This window comes from Saccopteryx bilineata, chromosome 4 (genome assembly GCF_036850765.1).
Source record: "Saccopteryx bilineata isolate mSacBil1 chromosome 4, mSacBil1_pri_phased_curated, whole genome shotgun sequence".
In the NCBI taxonomy this organism is placed as follows: Eukaryota; Metazoa; Chordata; class Mammalia; order Chiroptera; family Emballonuridae; genus Saccopteryx; species Saccopteryx bilineata.
The window spans coordinates 36,118,965-36,135,354 of NC_089493.1; the positions used below are offsets into that span (position 1 = coordinate 36,118,965).

Below are 16,390 nucleotides of genomic sequence, written 5' to 3' on the forward strand. Positions count from 1 at the left end.
TTGTTGTAGTTTGTAGTTATGTTTTTTTTTCAGAAACCAAGGTAAATTTCATTTTAACAACTATCTATTGAAATCCTACTATGTGTGAAGCTAAATCCCTGGCCAGACATGAAAGTAGAGGGGGAATCCCAGGGATGGAGTCTACATAATATCTGTCTCTAAGGAGTTTATGATCTATTAGGGAAAATGAACGGTGTCCATAATTAATTAGCACGAGTAGAAGTAGAGAAGAACTGTAGAAAGGCATGTAATTAAATAGCCATGAGATAGCAAAGGAAGAGATGAGGGGGAAATGAAGGACTTGTGTGTTGAGGAGGTGGTCTTGGGCGGGGGATGGGAGGGTGCCCGTGACTCTGGGCGGGGGATGAGAGGGTGCCCGTGACTCTGGGCGGGGGATGGGAGGGTGCCCGTGACTCTGGGCGGGGGATGGGAGGGTGCCCGTGACTCTGGGCGGGGGATGGGAGGGTGCCCGTGACTCTGGGCGGGGGGTGGGAGGGTGCCCGTGACTCTGGGCGGGGGGTGGGAGGGTGCCCGTGACTCTGGGCGGGGGGTGGGAGGGTGCCCGTGACTCTGGGCGGGGGGTGGGAGGGTGCACGTGACTCTGACAGGCAGCGGGGCTGAGAGCGCACCCTTGGCCTGTGTGTGCAGCCAGGCCTGATGCGCGGCCTGGGAGACGAGTGCGAATGGGCTGGTCGGGTTTCTCAGGAGGGAGCCTCCGCCAGCCTTGCCCGTTCCTCACTGAGAGTGTGCATCTTATCTCCCGAGGGACCTGAATGCCCCACAGAGGAAAGCAGAACCCCAGAGTGCAGAGTCGCGTGGGCCTTGATGATTCAGTACGTCTGGCTAAGAAGTAAACTTGGAAGTTTGGGATCCATTCAGGATTTTTAAAAACAAGTTAAAACCTAAGCAGTGTACTGACTCTCCTCTCCTCAGAGTCCACTCTGAGTGACCTGCAGGAGAAGCTGAAGCTTTGAGAAAGTCCAGAGTAGAGTGGCCGGCTGGAGCCGCTCTGGTGGGTGGGCAGAGCAGAGAAGAGCAGAGAATGGAAGTGTCCGTCTCCCCAGTTTTAATTTGAAAATTTTTTTCTTCAGTACCATCTTTGGAGCTGCCTGGGCCGTCTGGGCAGGGGCCAGTCTTTCCACAGAGGCTTAGGAAGCAGCCACTACCTTTGGTTGCCATCGTTCTGGCCTGCTCCCTGGCCACACCCCCTCTGCTACGAGGATTCCGACAGGAAAGACATTTGGTTCTGAGTTTCTGGTGATCTGCGTTGTTGAAGACAGTAGCCTGGGCTTTTCTTTCTGAGATTGAAGGTCCTGGGGTGAGGAAGAAAATGTCTCAAGACCCAGATTCAAGTCCTGGTCCCACCTCTCCTGCTACAGAGGATGGCCAGGGCGGTTTCTAGTTTACAAAACTGCAGGAGTCCTTTCCCAAGGTTGTGACTATCAAGTCAGGTACAGTTTATGAAAGCTTTTTATTAGTAATAAAATAGTAGATGAATGTTTGTATTTATAGGGAATCTTCTTAGTAAGAGTATCCTTCTGTCTCTTTTCTAACAACCTCAGACATTCCAGATCATCAGCTCGTTCCTTGGCCCAGTGGCCTTGGCCTGTTCCAGAGTCAGTTTCCTTTTTCTTAACCCATAATCCTCTTTTTTCTTAGAAGGCCTGGGGTGGGAAAGAGAACCAGGGACCCAGGAAATTAGGCTGTTTGTGTTTGGAGCTCTTGGCTTGGTCTCTGGAGACCCAAGGCCCCTGGCCCCGTGCTGTGAAGAGCCCCCCCCCCCTTAAAGCCCAGCTGTCTGCCCAAGAAACCAGAGGATGAGCCCTGATAAACGCTCTTCCTGGTCTGGCGGCTTCTCTGAGTCCTTCTCTACTTAGTGACCCACAGTCAGAAGACTTGCATTTGGTTAACGGGACCCCATCTTCTCTGACTCTTTAGTCAACTTTCTCTCAGCTCCAAAGGAAGTACCCCCTATTTTGCCTTTTTAATCATTCCCAACTCTCCCTCCCAGGGCCAGAATTAACAAGCCATCTGGTTAGTCTGTGTGGAAACCACCACATTGCTATACAATGACCTGACCTCTCTCCAGAATGAATTACTCTGGATTTGGAACTCCGGATCAGCCTGACTAGAGTGGAAGAGGTGGGGTGGGGGAGCGCTGCAGAAGGCTCCTGGAAGGAGAGGGATTTGACCTTGGCAGTGCCAACGGGGGCCAGCAGCAGTGTTTGCCTAGCAGGTCCCTGGGTAAACGTTAGCTCTCAGTGTCAGTCTGCAAAGCTGGCGGCGCTCTTTGAGGCTCTGTGATGAGCAGCGGTGAAGCTTCTTCCCGAACAGGGAGCTGTCCTCCGCTTTGAGGGCCCCGGCACCTTCCCAGACGGGCCCCTTTTTGAACCTGCTTGGAGAGATGAGAGGAAGGGGAGCAGCTGAAAGGCCACGTTCTCATTCCTCCAGAGGTTCCGGCCTTGGTGGTTCAGTAGGAAAGCTCTCAGTGTCTTCTAGAGTCACCCTCATTGTCATTGACACCCCCTTCCGTCCTTTCCCTTTTAGTACTGGGAGCCTTTCCCTTAAACATCTGTGGCATCTGGAGAGGGATGGAGCCCTGCAGGCTGCAGGAGAGCTCGCCTCCCTTGCCTCCCTCCCCTCCCTCCCTCCCTCCCTCCTACTCCTCCTGCCTCACACAGGCACACAGGCACACAGCTTGGCATCCCGCTCCTTGGTGCTCAGAGACCTCTGGAAGGTGGCAGTGCGGGGCCTCCGGGAAGGCCTATGAGAAGGAGAGGGCTGAACATGCCCTTCTCCTCTTCTTCGGCCTGTCGAACAATTACTGAAGGGTAGACTACCCAGGGCTGCTTCTTTCCAACCAAGTGCACAGAATTGTGTGGCCCACTCGGAACTGGAATCCAAGGGGTGTTTCAAACTGGAGAGGTACGTCCTTCCTGCCTTCTCTCCTTGTAGCCTTCTCACTGGAAATGAGAGGAGGCCGAGCAGCGAGGTGGGTTGAGGACAGTTCAGAGAATGCAGAAGGGCAGCCGGTGCCCTGTGCAGGCTGCATCCTGTGCTCTGTCTGAAGCACGTAGCTGCTGCCACTTGGAACCTTAAACACCTTCTAGGCCCATTGTGCCCAGGCCCTGAGGTCAAACTCTGTGATCAATAGGCGTTCCGGCAGAGCCTTAGGACGGTGGTCTTCAGATTCTGCTCACCCACCTTGGCCCCCCAAGATCTCCCCAGAGAGGGTGGTTAGGCTCCTTCCTGACTTTGGTGGCAAAAGACGGAGCTCAGCTTCTCGCTGAACCCTTTCCCCACCTACCTGCACAGGATGATGCGGAGCCTCGGTACCCCGGGTGCCCGAGAAGGGCTGTGTGTCATGGGGTGAGGGATTTCTTTTAGGGGGCAGGGTTTTACCACGCAGGATGCAGTGGGGATCAGCAGCTTCTTGGCAGCCTGTGAAGCTGACAAATTCAGACGCAGCTGCTGGAGACCAAGGCACCAGGTGTTTGTGGTCCTTCTGTCTCTCGTAGGCTACTCACGAGAACAAAGATAATGTCATTAATGAGCAGTTTTTAAACTTTTTTTTATTTTTATTTTTTTTATTTTTATTTTTTTTGTATTTTTCTGAAGCTGGAAACGGGGAGAGACAGTCAGACAGACTCCCGCATGAGCCCGACCAGGATCCACCTGGCGTGCCCACCAGGGGGCGATGCTCTGCCCCTCCGGGGCGTCGCTCTGCCGCGACCAGAGCCACTCTAGCGCCTGGGGCAGAGGCCAAGGAGCCATCCCCAGTGCCCGGGCCATCTTTGCTCCAACGGAGCCTTGGCTGCGGCAGGGGAAGAGAGAGACAGAGAGGAAGGAGGGGGGGGTGGAGAAGCAAATGGGCGCTTCTCCTATGTGCCCTGGCCGGGAATCGAACCCGGATCCCTCGCATGCCAGGCCGACGTTCTACCAATGAGCCAACTGGCCAGGGCCAATGAGCAGTTTTTAAAATGTTTGCTTCTCAGGTTTCAAAATGTGAAATGGAATTTTATTTAGAGACTATATATTGGGAAAATATACTGTTCACGGAATATCTATAACCATGAATCACCAGTTTTATGTACTGTCAGAAGGAAAGAAAACATGAGCTCAGCAGCTTTCTCTTGGAGGTCAGCCACTGAGAGTTTCCCCCACCCCTACCCCTACCCCCACCCCCACCTCCAGACAGGCCACTGTGCAGATCAACCTGCCAGTTACCTGTGTGGATAAACCTGCAAGAGAGGCCAGTGTGCCACCTGCACTGTGCGGTCCCGCCCAAGACGTGACACCTCCTCCCATTGTCTTCTCTCCCCCTTTGATCGAAGCTGCTCTTCCTCCTTGAGAACACTTTGCCCGATAAAGCCACTCCCTTTCTCTGGATGACTGCTATCTAGTATCATGAGGGTGCGTGATCAAATATTAACATGCTGAGGTTAATAATGAGACTCTGTTCCCTCCCCGTGCAGTGCCGTCTGAGTGAACCATGTTAATAACCTCCTCCATCTTTGGGACGGTCCTGTGGGGTGTCGGCTCCGTTCCCAGGGCCAGGCCCTGGCCCAGGCCTTGACTGTGCCCATGGTTCCTGGGAGCAGCCAGTGCCCACTCCCCTCACCCGCTGTGGTGGCCACCGCTGCATGCTGCTTGGTGGAAGAGGTGGTATTTTCAGAACATCTGTAACAATTGTTCATACTCCTTTTTAATCATGTCACTAAGAGAGAATGACAGGGAGGCTTGGTAGCAGCCCGGTCAGCATTTTGCTTCCAAAACCCTTTGGTGTTCAGACTCTGGAAACTAGATCAACCAGGGAATCTCATTTTACAGTCTAGTGAGAGAAAAGTAGATCAAAGAATCACACATGTGTTTATATACATACAGACTTGTGTGCATCGTGACAAGTTATGATAAATGCTATGAAGTTTTACTGAGAACTGTAAGAATTTATAGCATAACTTATAGCTTATAACTCACCCGAGGATGAATAGAGGCTTGCATGAGCATGAGGGGATGGTGGGTGGAGACAGGAGGGCAGGCAGGAGCCATCTCACAGGGACCCTTAGAGGCCATGGCTATCTTCACGGTCCTCATAGAAAACTCAGGAGTGGCTGAGGCATTTAATGAGGTGATTTATTTGCAAAGGAATGGCAGGGTTGCACGTTCAAAGGGTGGGAGCCATCAGCGGGGAGGGCTGTAGGCTCTCAGGACCAGAGCCGTGGTGTTCAGGAGAGTGCAGAGGGAGAGATGGCCCCCACCCCACCGAACTGCTTTTCGCAGGGAGTTGACATACTTACATCAGGGTTTTTAAAGATCACTCTGACCTCAGTGGGGAGAACAGGTTGTGGGGAGGAGGTGACACTGTCCAGGAAGGGGAAGGTGGCCATAGGTGGGAGAGAAAGTGTCCACTCCAGCGAAATCTTTCTCCTGTCCTGCTGCTGTCGCCACAGGCTTTCCCTGGGTCAGTGGCCTTGGCCAAGTCACTGTTCTGCTCCTCGGGGCCTCCGTCTCCTCGCCCAGAAAGCGAGGGGCTGGCGCCAGATGAGGCTCCAGGCCTTCCCAGCTCTGGAAGCCTGAGAAGAGGGCACATGAAGAGCAGCGCTGACCACATACATGCCTCTACCCCGAACTGTGCAGCTCTGCTTCCTGGCTGGGGGAGGGAATGGATCCTACTTGGCAAATCAGTGGGTTCTCCAGAAATTCTGTTTATTAAAGGCCAGGTTGAGGCTGAGTCCTGGGGCATCTTGACTCTTATGCGCCCGCAATCTCAGCGACTGGGATGTCTCCATGTGGCCATCACCTGCATGTGTGATAACAGTGCTTGCTGTTTGCACAGCTGCCTGTTCTAGGTGCTTTTCCTCCAGCTCTCGCTGACCTCCAGCCACTCTGAAGGAGGCAGGGCATACCTATTCCCATGCCCCTTTATGCACAGGGAGGTCACCCAGCAGGAAGTGGCAGGACAGGACTAAAATCTCAGGGTTTTAAAACGATCAGTGCTCTTTGGGCTACAGCCCCTGGGTCCTCCTGAATGTCCCTCCAACCTGCATTCTGTCTTCTCAACACCACACTTGAGATCCTCCTTCCCGTTTTTCCTTCCACCTCCAGCTTCCTGAGCCTCTTTGATCAAAACCCTGAACTCGTTTTTATTTTTTCTTACAGCCTTACCTGCCAGGGCCACCTGACCCAGACATCAGTGTGGGTGGGAGGAGGTGGAAGAGGGTAGAGGGGGTAGATGGTGATGGGAGGAGACTTGACGTGAGGAGGTGACCACACAGTGCAACAGAATGATGTATTATAGAAATGGACATCTGAAACGTATATAATTTTATTAACCAATGTTGCCCAATACTTTTTAAAAAAGTAAATAAAAAAAAACTCAAAAGATGTAAAAGGACAAATAATGTTTTACTTCCAACTTGGTCCCCCGACACCCAGTTCTTTTCCTATAACTAATGTATTATATTATGTATCCTTAGAGGAATATTACATTATTATCTTTTTTTTTTTTTACTTGCTATAAAGGGCTCCTCAGGTTGTGACAGTCTTGACATATGACATTTCGAGTTTATGATGCTCACTCCCATAAAAACTTTAAAAAATTGAGACATGAGTGTTTTGGCTTATGCCTCTGGCATCGTTCTTATGGACTACATGAGTGAGCTAGTTTGGTTGCACGCGGCAGAAGAATACACAGTAACAACGTGGCATATGAGTGAGGGAGTTGGTGCTTACCCCAGTACACTTACCTACGCCATTTGGACCATTAAAAGCGCAAGTGTTCTGTTTGTGTTAGGCTAGGGTGTGTTTCGATTTACACCAAAATTCGGGTTACGTCACTAATCGTAGGAACAGAACTATGTCATAACCTGGGGACCCCTGTACATTGCTCTATACCAGGGGTCCCCAAACTTTTTACACAGGGGGCCAGTTCACTGTCCCTCAGACCACTGGAGAGCCGGACTATAAAAAAAACTATGAACAAATCCCTATGCACACTGCACATATCTTATTTTAAAGTAAAAAAAAAAAAAAAACGGGAACAAATACAATATTTAAAATAAAGAACAAGTAAATTTAAATCAACAAACTGACCAGTATTTCAATGGGAACTATGCTCCTCTCACTGACCACCAATGAAAGAGGTGCCCCTTCCGGAAGTGCGGCGGGGACCGGATAAATGGCCTCAGGGGGCCGCATGCGGCCCGCGGGCCGTAGTTTGGGGACCCCTGCTCTATACTGTGCTTTTCCCCACCCCATATATCTTGTAGATTGTTTTATATAAGTACATAAATAGCCTCCTCGTTCTTTTTATAGCTACATAGTATTCCATTGTATGGACTTATAATTTTAATTTAACCAGTCCCCTCTTGATGGACATTTCGGTTATTTTCAATCTTTTGCTATTTCAAAAAATGCATCGAATAACCTTGTTACATAGATTATTCCCCAAATGTATAAATTTATGTGTATGATAAATTCCTAGAAGTAGAATTACTGGTTTCAAAGGTATGTGCATGTGTAATTCTGATCTGTCTTGCCAAATTGTCTTGCCCTCTCCAGCAACATATGAATACTTTTTGACCTCTGCATGCTTGCAAAAGGTATTTTATTGGACCTTTTGATCTTTGCCCATCTGATAAGTGAAACATAGTATCTTGGTATACTTTCATTGTATTCTTTTTTTTTTTTTTTTTTTTTCATTTTTTCTGAAGCTGGAAATGGGGAGAGACAGTCAGACAGACTCCCGCATGCGCCCGACCGGGATCCACCCGGCACGCCCACCAGGGGCGACGCTCTGCCCACCAGGGGGCGATAATCTGCCCATCCTGGGCGTCGCCATGTTGCAACCAGAGCCACTCTAGCGCCTGGGGCAGAGGCCACAGAGCCATCCCCAGCGCCCGGGCCATCTTTGCTCCAATGGAGCCTTGGCTGCGGGAGGGGAAGAGAGAGACAGAGAGGAAAGCGCGGCGGAGGGTTGGAGAAGCAAATGGGCGCTTCTCCTGTGTGCCCTGGCCGGGAATCGAACCCGGGTCCTCCGCACGCTAGGCCGACGCTCTACCGCTGAGCCAACCGGCCAGGGCCAGTATTCTTTTGACTTTTAGTATGAAAATTTTCAAACATACAAAAAAGTAGAGATAAAAGTATAATGAATCATCACTTAGATTTTACAACTGATATTTTGCCATATTTGTCCATTTGGGGGGGGGTTGAAGTATTTTCTTTTCTTTTCTTTTTTTTAGCAAGAGAGAGAGAGAGACAGAGACAGAGAGACAGATAGGGACAGAGAGAAAGGAAGAGAAATGAAAAGTATCAACTCATAGTTGCAGCACTTTAGTTTTTCATTGATTGCTTTCTCATATGTGCCTTGACTGGGGAGGGTCCACCCGAGCCAGGGACCCCTTGCTCAAGCCAGCAGTCTTGGGCTCAAGCCAGTGACCTTGGGCTCAAGCCAGTGACCTTTGAGCTCAAGCCAGAGACCACGGGGCCATGTCTATGATATCACGCTCAAGCCCATGACACTGTGCTCAAGTTGGTTGAAGTATACTACTCACAAAAATTAGCAGATATTTCAAAATATGAAGCAATAAAAAAAAGAAGCATTTATTTTTTAAAAAACAATTTTCTGAAGTGAGAAGCAGGGAAGCAAAGAGACAGACTCCCACATGGGCCCAACCAGGACCCCCCAGAAAACCCACTAGGGGGTGATGCTCGGCCCGTCTGGGACATTGCTCTATTGTCGCCGGAGCCATTCAAGCGCCTGAGGTGGAGGCCATGAGCCATTCTCAGCACCTGGGCCAACTTTGCTCCAGTGGAGCCTTGACTACTGGAGAGGAAGAGAGAGATAGAGAAAAAAGAGAGGGGGAAGTGTGGAAAAGCAGATGGTTGCTTCTCTTGTGTGCCCTGACCGGCAATTGAACCCAGGACTTCCACATACCTGGCCAATGCTCTACCACTGAGCCAACCAGCCAGCGCCTGATTTTTTTTTATTAAACAACAACATCAGAAAAGCAAATGACAAGTCAAAGAAAGTTGTTTGATTATGCAAATGAGATACAAAACCAACTTTTATTTCATTGGTGAAAATGCACTATACAAAAGGCTCAAAGTACTGGAGTATCTGCATGTTCCCTGATCCCCTAATTTTTGTGAGCAGTGTAGTTTTAAAGTAAATTGAAGATTATCATGACATTTTACCTCTAATACTTTAGTAAGTATCTCTGAAAAACAAGAACATTTCCCAGTTAATCATGATACCATTATTATATGTAATAAAATTAACAATAATTCCTTAATATAATCAAATACGTACTTCATATTTAAATATTTCCTAGTTGTCTCAAAATGTCTTTTATGATTATTTTGTTCACACTATTGTAATTAATGACCATGTATTCGATTTTGTGTGTGTGTGTGTGTGTGTGTGTGTGTGTGTGTGTGTTTTAATTTGTGCTCCTATGAATAGCTTGGACCACTTTTCACATATGCAAGAGGTTTTTATGGTTTCTTTTCTAACTCTTTGTTCACATTCCTATGTCCATGTTGCTGTTGGATTATGAATCTTTTTCCTTTTTAATTTGTGGGTGTTCTTTACATACTAGGTAATTAGCCTTTTGTGATATCCTTTCTCTTTTGCTTGGATTTGCTCATGGTATTTAATCCCACACAGCAGTGTCTTTAACATAGTGGAACTGAGTCTTTCAGTTTATGATTTTTGGATTTTGTGTCATATTCTCTACAGTACAAACATTATTTTAAAAAATGAAGTTTGGTATTTCCTTTTTTTTTTTTAGATTTTATTTATTCATTTTTAGAGAGAGAAAGAAAGAGAGAGGGGGAAAGGGGGAAGAGCAGGAAGCATCAACTCCCATATGTGTCTTGACCAGGCAAGCCCAGGGTTTTGAACCAGTAACCTCAGTCAGCATTTCCAGGTTGACGCTTTATCCACTGAGCCACCACAGGTCAGGCAAGTTTGGTATTTCTGTAGTTTCATTTTTTACATTTGAAGTTTTGATCCAAATGAAGTTTATCCTGGAGTATTAAATACAAATTTAAATTAATTTGTCCTGGATGGCCACCTAGTTTTGCCAACAACCTTTGCCCAGTGGTCTCACTTTCCCCTTCAGATCTGAAGTGCCTCCTTTATCAGACATCAACTGCATATATGTGCTTGGGAGTGTTTCTTTTCCACTGACGTGTCTATCTATTCATACGCTAGTACCACATAGTTTTATCATTACTTCTTTATACTCTGATTTAATATTTGAGAGAAGAACACTTGGGAAGGTAGGTCACCTTTTATTACTTTTCTTTTTGAATTTTTGCAGCTATTTTAATTTGTTTTTCCAATAAACTTTCTAATTGTTCCTTTAGTTTGCCTAAATTTAAATTATATAGTTTGAATATATTTAAAATAATACTACATGTGTAGATTAAATTAGGGTAAACTTACATCGTGATGATAATGAGATTTCCTGTTGCAGAACTGGGTGTGCCTTTCCATTCATTTAAATCTTTTAGATGCCTCAGGGTCCTTTTAAGGTTTTCTTTATCTAGACTTTGCACACTTCTTTTTACATTTAAGCTGAAGCACTGTCTTTGTGTTGCCATTGTGAGCCCTACGAATGAGCAGTTCAGAAAATAATCCTGCCCCACCTCCAGTGGATTCTTTTGCCTCTAGAATTAAATCTAAACTCCCTAGCCTTTCATTCAGGACTTTCCACACGTGGTTTAAAACCGATTTGCCACCTGTTTTTTTCTAAACTGTTGCTACTCAGTTGTCCCCTGAGAATAAGCTCTGTGTGTGGGCATTTCTCCTCCCTGCCCCTCCCCCTCGGTCTGTCCCAGGAGGCTCTTCCTGAGCTCCCCCAGCCCCAACCATCCGATGAGAAATGACCTCACTCCTTTTTGACCCTGACCATTTCTTGTATGTGCCATTTATCTGGTCACTAATCCAGTATTACCTGGTGACAGCTTTTGTATTATTAAAATGAACCACCCTTTTATCTCTTGTGTGGTTGCAAAATTAACTATTTATGGGTTTGGGTCTTGTTTCCTCAACTAGCCTGTGAAGCCCTTGGGGAGCGTGAGCCTGCGGCGTGCTCCCCGCTGCGCTGGGGTATTTGGGCTGGGCCTGCGTGCGGTGAGAGGAACAGTGGTGGTGCTAATAATGGTAGTTGACCTTACAGCAAGCTTTCTGGAGGCCGGGCACTGTTCTAGGCATTTTCCATGTATGAGCTCACGCTTTAGTGGCTGAGGATTTGGGAGTTGTGGCATGGTGGGCTTATTTGACCTCACACTAAGCCTTTGGGGGGTATAAAGGAAAAAAATCACTCTGTCACGGTATCCAGAGAGCAGTTCTAGCTAGCTGGCTAGAGAGGGAGGTGAGTTCTCTAGGGGAAGCCTTGACATGTAGGGGGGAATGAGAACGGCCACGCCTGGGAAGGAAAGGGAGAGAAACAGACAGGAATGGAGAGGCCCTGGGTTTGATGGCAGCAGAGGCAAGAGTGGCTCTGAGTCAGGCCGTGCTGGTGGACGGTACTAGCAGCGTTAGGGCTCTGGAAATAAGGCCTGGCCCCGGGCAGGGCCTTGCTGAGGCCTTCTTTCCACAGCAGGTCCCTGCAGAGTGGTCCAAGTCCCCTGGGAACAGCAGGCCCAATGCACGGCCACCTCCTGGGCCTGTCTGAACCCCCAGGGAATCCAGCCCAGCTTGCTCTGGACCACCCGCCTCTCCTGTGCTTGAGAGGCTCCCGGTGAGCGCCTGGGCCACGCTCAGAGGAAATGTGCTGAGCATGGCGATGTGGAGCAGCCGGAGCCAAAGAGCTGATGGAAATTAATCCTCACCCCTGGGCCTTTTCTCTCCTTCTGCTCGTCATTAGCCTCTCGGACTCTTTCCTGGGTCTCCCCCTGCAGAGTGTTTCGGGGTGCTGGGGATGCTGGGCAGTCTCACCCCAGCCGTCCAGTGAAAGGCAGCCCGGACACCTGCCTAAGCTCTAGGCCTGGACCTCCGATATTTGGGGGTCCAGGAGGCGTCACTCCTGTGTTGAAAATCAGGAAGATCTGCACTGATTTATGTGCCAGCCCAGCAGCCTAGAGTTAAAGAAACTCCATGTGTCCAGGGAGATGTGCTTTCTTTTTTTCTTTTTCTTTTTTTGTTACACTTTGCTAGGCACAAATAAATGGGTCTCAGCACCCCTGTAATGAAATTTTAGAATTATTTTTTCTTTTGATTCTTTTTCCAAGTGAGAAGAGGGGAGATAGATTACCCCATGCACCCCAGCCAGGATACACCCAGCAACCCCCATCTGGGGCCAATGTTCTGCCCATCTGGGGCCATGCTCGCAACCGAGCTATTATTAGCACCTGAGGCAAAGGTTCCTTAGAGCCATCCTCAGCACCCAGGGCTGGTGCACTTGAACCAATCAAGTCATGGCTGTGGGAGGGGAAGAGAGAGAAGAAGAGAGAGAAAAGAGGGAGAAGGAGGACTGGAGAAGTAGATGGTCACTTCTCCTGTGTGCCCTGACCAGGAATCAAATCTGGGACAACCACACACTGGGCCAACACTATTATCATTGAGCCAACTGGCCAGGGCCTGAGATTTGGGAATTCTTAAAGACAGGAGAAGGAGAGAGAAGAAATAACTTGAGTGATTTAAGACACTCACCTCTAAAGGGGTTAAAAATCGGCCTGTGGTGGTGCAGTGCATAAAGCATCAACCTGTAACTCTGAGGTTGTCAGTTCAAAAGCCTGGGCTTGTTCAGTCAAGGCACATATGGCAACCAATCAATAAACAACTAAACAACTATAGTAGGCCCTCAGCGGTAGAGCGTCAGCCCAGTGTGTGGAAATCCCAGGTTCGATTCCTGGCCAGGGCACACAGGAGAAGCAACCATCTGCTTCTCCATCCCCCCTCCTCCCCCTTCTCTCTCTGTCCTCCCCTCCTGCAGCCATGACTCAAATGAGCAATTTGGCCCTGGCGCTGAAGATGGCTCCATGGCCTCGCCTCAGGCACTGAAATAGCTCAGTTGCTGAGCAAGAGCCTAAAGCCCAGATGGGCAGAGCATCACCCTACTATAGGGCGCTTGCCGAGTGGATCTCAGAGCACATGCAGGAGTCTGTCTCCCTCCCTGCCTCCTGCCTCTCACTTAATAATAAATAAATAAACAAACCAAGTGAAGCAACTATGAGTTGGTACTTCTCACTCCCCCTCCCCTCATAAAAATCAATAAATAAGTTTAAAAAAAATAAAGGGGCTGGCCCTGGCCGGTTGGCTCAGTGGTAGAGCGTCGGCCTGGCGTGCGGGGGACCCGGGTTCGATTCCCGGCCAGGGCACATAGGAGAAGTGCCCACTTGCTTCTCCACCTCCCCCTCCTTCCTCTCTGTCTCTCTCTTCCCCTCCCGCAGCCAAGGCTCCATTGGAGCAAAGATGGCCCGGGCGCTGGGGATGGCTCCTTGGCCTCTGCCCCAGGCGCTAGAGTGGCTCTGGTCGCAGCAGAGTGACGCCCTGGAGGGGCAGAGCATCGCCCCCTGGTGGGCAGAGCTTCGCCCCTGGTGGGCGTGCCGGGTGGATCCCGGTCGGGCACATGTGGGAGTCTGTCTGACTGTCTATCCCCGTTTCCAGCTTCAGAAAAATACAAAAATAAAAAATAAATATAAATAAATAAATAAATAAATAAATAAATAAATAAATAAATAAAGGGGCTAAAAATTTCAGTCTCTTGGTCAAAGCTCCACAATGAATTAGAAGGTCTAGCCTCTTAAAAAACAGATATGGTTTCTAGAGACAGCACTATGGGACTGCCGCTGACTGTTGAATCCAAACACGCCCCAGAATGAATGCAACCACGTTCTGTCTACTGCCTCATCCAAACTTTAGTTGCTAAAGCAGTCCTTGAAATCAGGAAGGTGGTTTAATTCGCTGCCAACAAAAGAGTAAGGAGGCTTGTTTGCCTGAAACTTTGCCCAGTGCCCTAGAATGAATGAATGCCATTTCAATTTTATATTTATTTAAGATTTGTATAATAGTATTTTTCTTTTCTTGGAGGTCTTATTTAGCCGGCTGCCATTGAATGCTTTATATATGACTCCAGCGCTTGTCATATTTATAATAGAGTGTGTCTGCCTCAAGGATAGGAGCTGTCCTTCTTGTCCTTGAATTCCCCGCCTCCACCCAGAGCCTGGTGCCGAATGGTTGTACATCTGCTGAATGAACAAACAAATGAATAAAGGGTCTGAGCTCCTAACACTAAAATAGCCCTGCAGTAGGAAGGAATTTGATGCTGTGAGCCTCAGGAACTGCCAGGATTATACCCTCGAGGTGGTGCTGGTCGAACTCCTTTGTTTGTTGTTGTTAAATCAGATATTTAATAATTTAAGAAGCCAACCCTTCCACAGTTTGGGCTCGGTCGAGCAGACATTCAGCCTGCTTCCGAGGCGCTGACAGTCCCTCCTGGCTGGGCTGCTCTGAGACTTCCCTGGCCACCACTGCCGCTAGAGGACCCTCCGTGGCCCAGGCCCAGCCACAAGGCCAGGTCAGCTCCCGCCTGGGATCTTCAGCCAGAGTGCCCAGAGGCCAGGGGCCACAAACAGTGCTCTAGAGCAAGCAGAAGACAGGTTCACACCTCTTCCTCTCTTCTCTCCCTTTGTTTCTATCTTTCTACTACTCATCGCTCTCACCCTCCCCCATTCTTCTAATTTTTATTGATTGATTGATTTTTAGAGAGAGACAGTAAGGGGCGAGAGAGAGAGAAACATTGACTGCTGTTCCACTTATTTATGCATTCATTGGTTAATTCTTGTATGTGCCTGACCGACCAGGGATTGAACTCGCAACCTTGTCATGTCGGGATGATACTCTAACCCACTGAGATACATGGTCAGGGCCCATTTTTTTCTTCTAGCCCAGCCTTCTGTCCTCCCTCCAGCGTCTTGTTCAAGCTTCCAAGCCCTACCTAGACAGGGTGCCAGCATCTGTTTCACAGAGCTGCTCAGAAGCATCCCACCTGATCTGCTACAACGTGGGCCAGGAGCCTGGTTTGGCTGATGCTGATTTAGGTGGGGGTGGATGTCATGTCAGCTTCCCAGGTCTAAAGATGGAGAACCCCTGCCTGCCTTTCGGGGTTTGAGAAAGATGGTCATGGATAACCCCCAGCCCAAGCCTCTGTCATCCCTGCCCTCATGTGGATCACACAGCCCACACGGTCTCACAGCTCATCATTCTCCTCTTCCTACCTGGAGCCCCTAGAAGATAAGCAATTTGTTTTTCCTTTATGTGTCGTGAGGTTGGCATGGGCCCACCACCAACAGCAGCTGAATAAACAGCTGTACATTCAGCCGCAGTACAGCTAGGGAGTACCTGCTGTGTGCCAGGCTCCAAGCCTTGGGGATGGAGAGGTGAACAAGACAGACTTCCTGAATGCACAGAGCCTACAGTCTTGCAGGAGAGACAGACTTTAGTACAGGTGTGAAGAGAAGCATCAGTGAAAAATGCAAACACAAAGATCAGGGCACACAGGGGAGACCAGACCCAGGTGAGGAGTCAGGAGAAACTTTACGGAGGAGAATCATTTACACTGACTCTTAAAGGATGAATAGGCTTTAGGTGAAAGGGTGGGGAGAGGAAGGTGTCAAGAGTGACCACTCTAGCAGAGGGAATATTTGCTAAATGGGTGGATTGCTGACGCCGACATTGAAACCTGAACTCACTGGCACAGTAGTTCAGAGCATTCTGACTGGCACAGAAAAGCAGAGGGCTGAATGAGGGGTGTCTTGATGCTGTGCATGGAATATGGTCGTGGAAGTGATCTCTTTTTTTTTTTTTTTTTGTATTATTCTGAAGCTGGAAACGGGGAGAGACAGTCAGACAGACTCCCGCATGCGCCCGACCGGGATCCACCCGGCACGCCCACCAGGGGGCAACGCTCTGCCCACCAGGGGGCGATGCTCTGCCCCTCCGGGGCGTTGCTCTGCCGCGACCAGAGCCACTCTAGCACCTGAGGCAGAGGCCAAGGAGCCATCCCCAGTGCCCGGGCCATCTTTGCTCCAATGGAGCCTTGGCTGTGGGAGGGGAAGAGAGAGACAGAGAGGAAGGAGGGGTGGGGGTGGAGAAGCAAATGGGTGCTTCTCCTATGTGCCCTGGCCGTGAATTGAACCCGGGTCCCCCACACGCCAGGCCAACACTCTACCGCTGAGCCAACCGTCCAGGGCCTGAAGTGATCTCTTTATTACTCCAGTCATGGCACATGGGCCAGTGTTGCCATAGGCTACGCTCTGATCACAGACGCTTCCAGGAAGGGGGTGGAATCAACGCATCAACTTCCTTTGCCAAAGATGGGGACGCTGGGATTCAGAAAACACCCTTTGACTCCATGGCATTGCACGCTGACCTTGCCAA

General features: G+C 49.1%; 1 protein-coding gene across 6 annotated transcripts in view; it reads left to right on the forward strand.

Annotated features, from left to right (window-relative positions):
• The window catches only part of SPTB (spectrin beta, erythrocytic), a 135,764-nt gene that overhangs the window by 65,687 nt on the left and 53,687 nt on the right, over positions 1–16,390 (forward strand). The gene's annotated exons all lie outside the window — the stretch shown is intronic.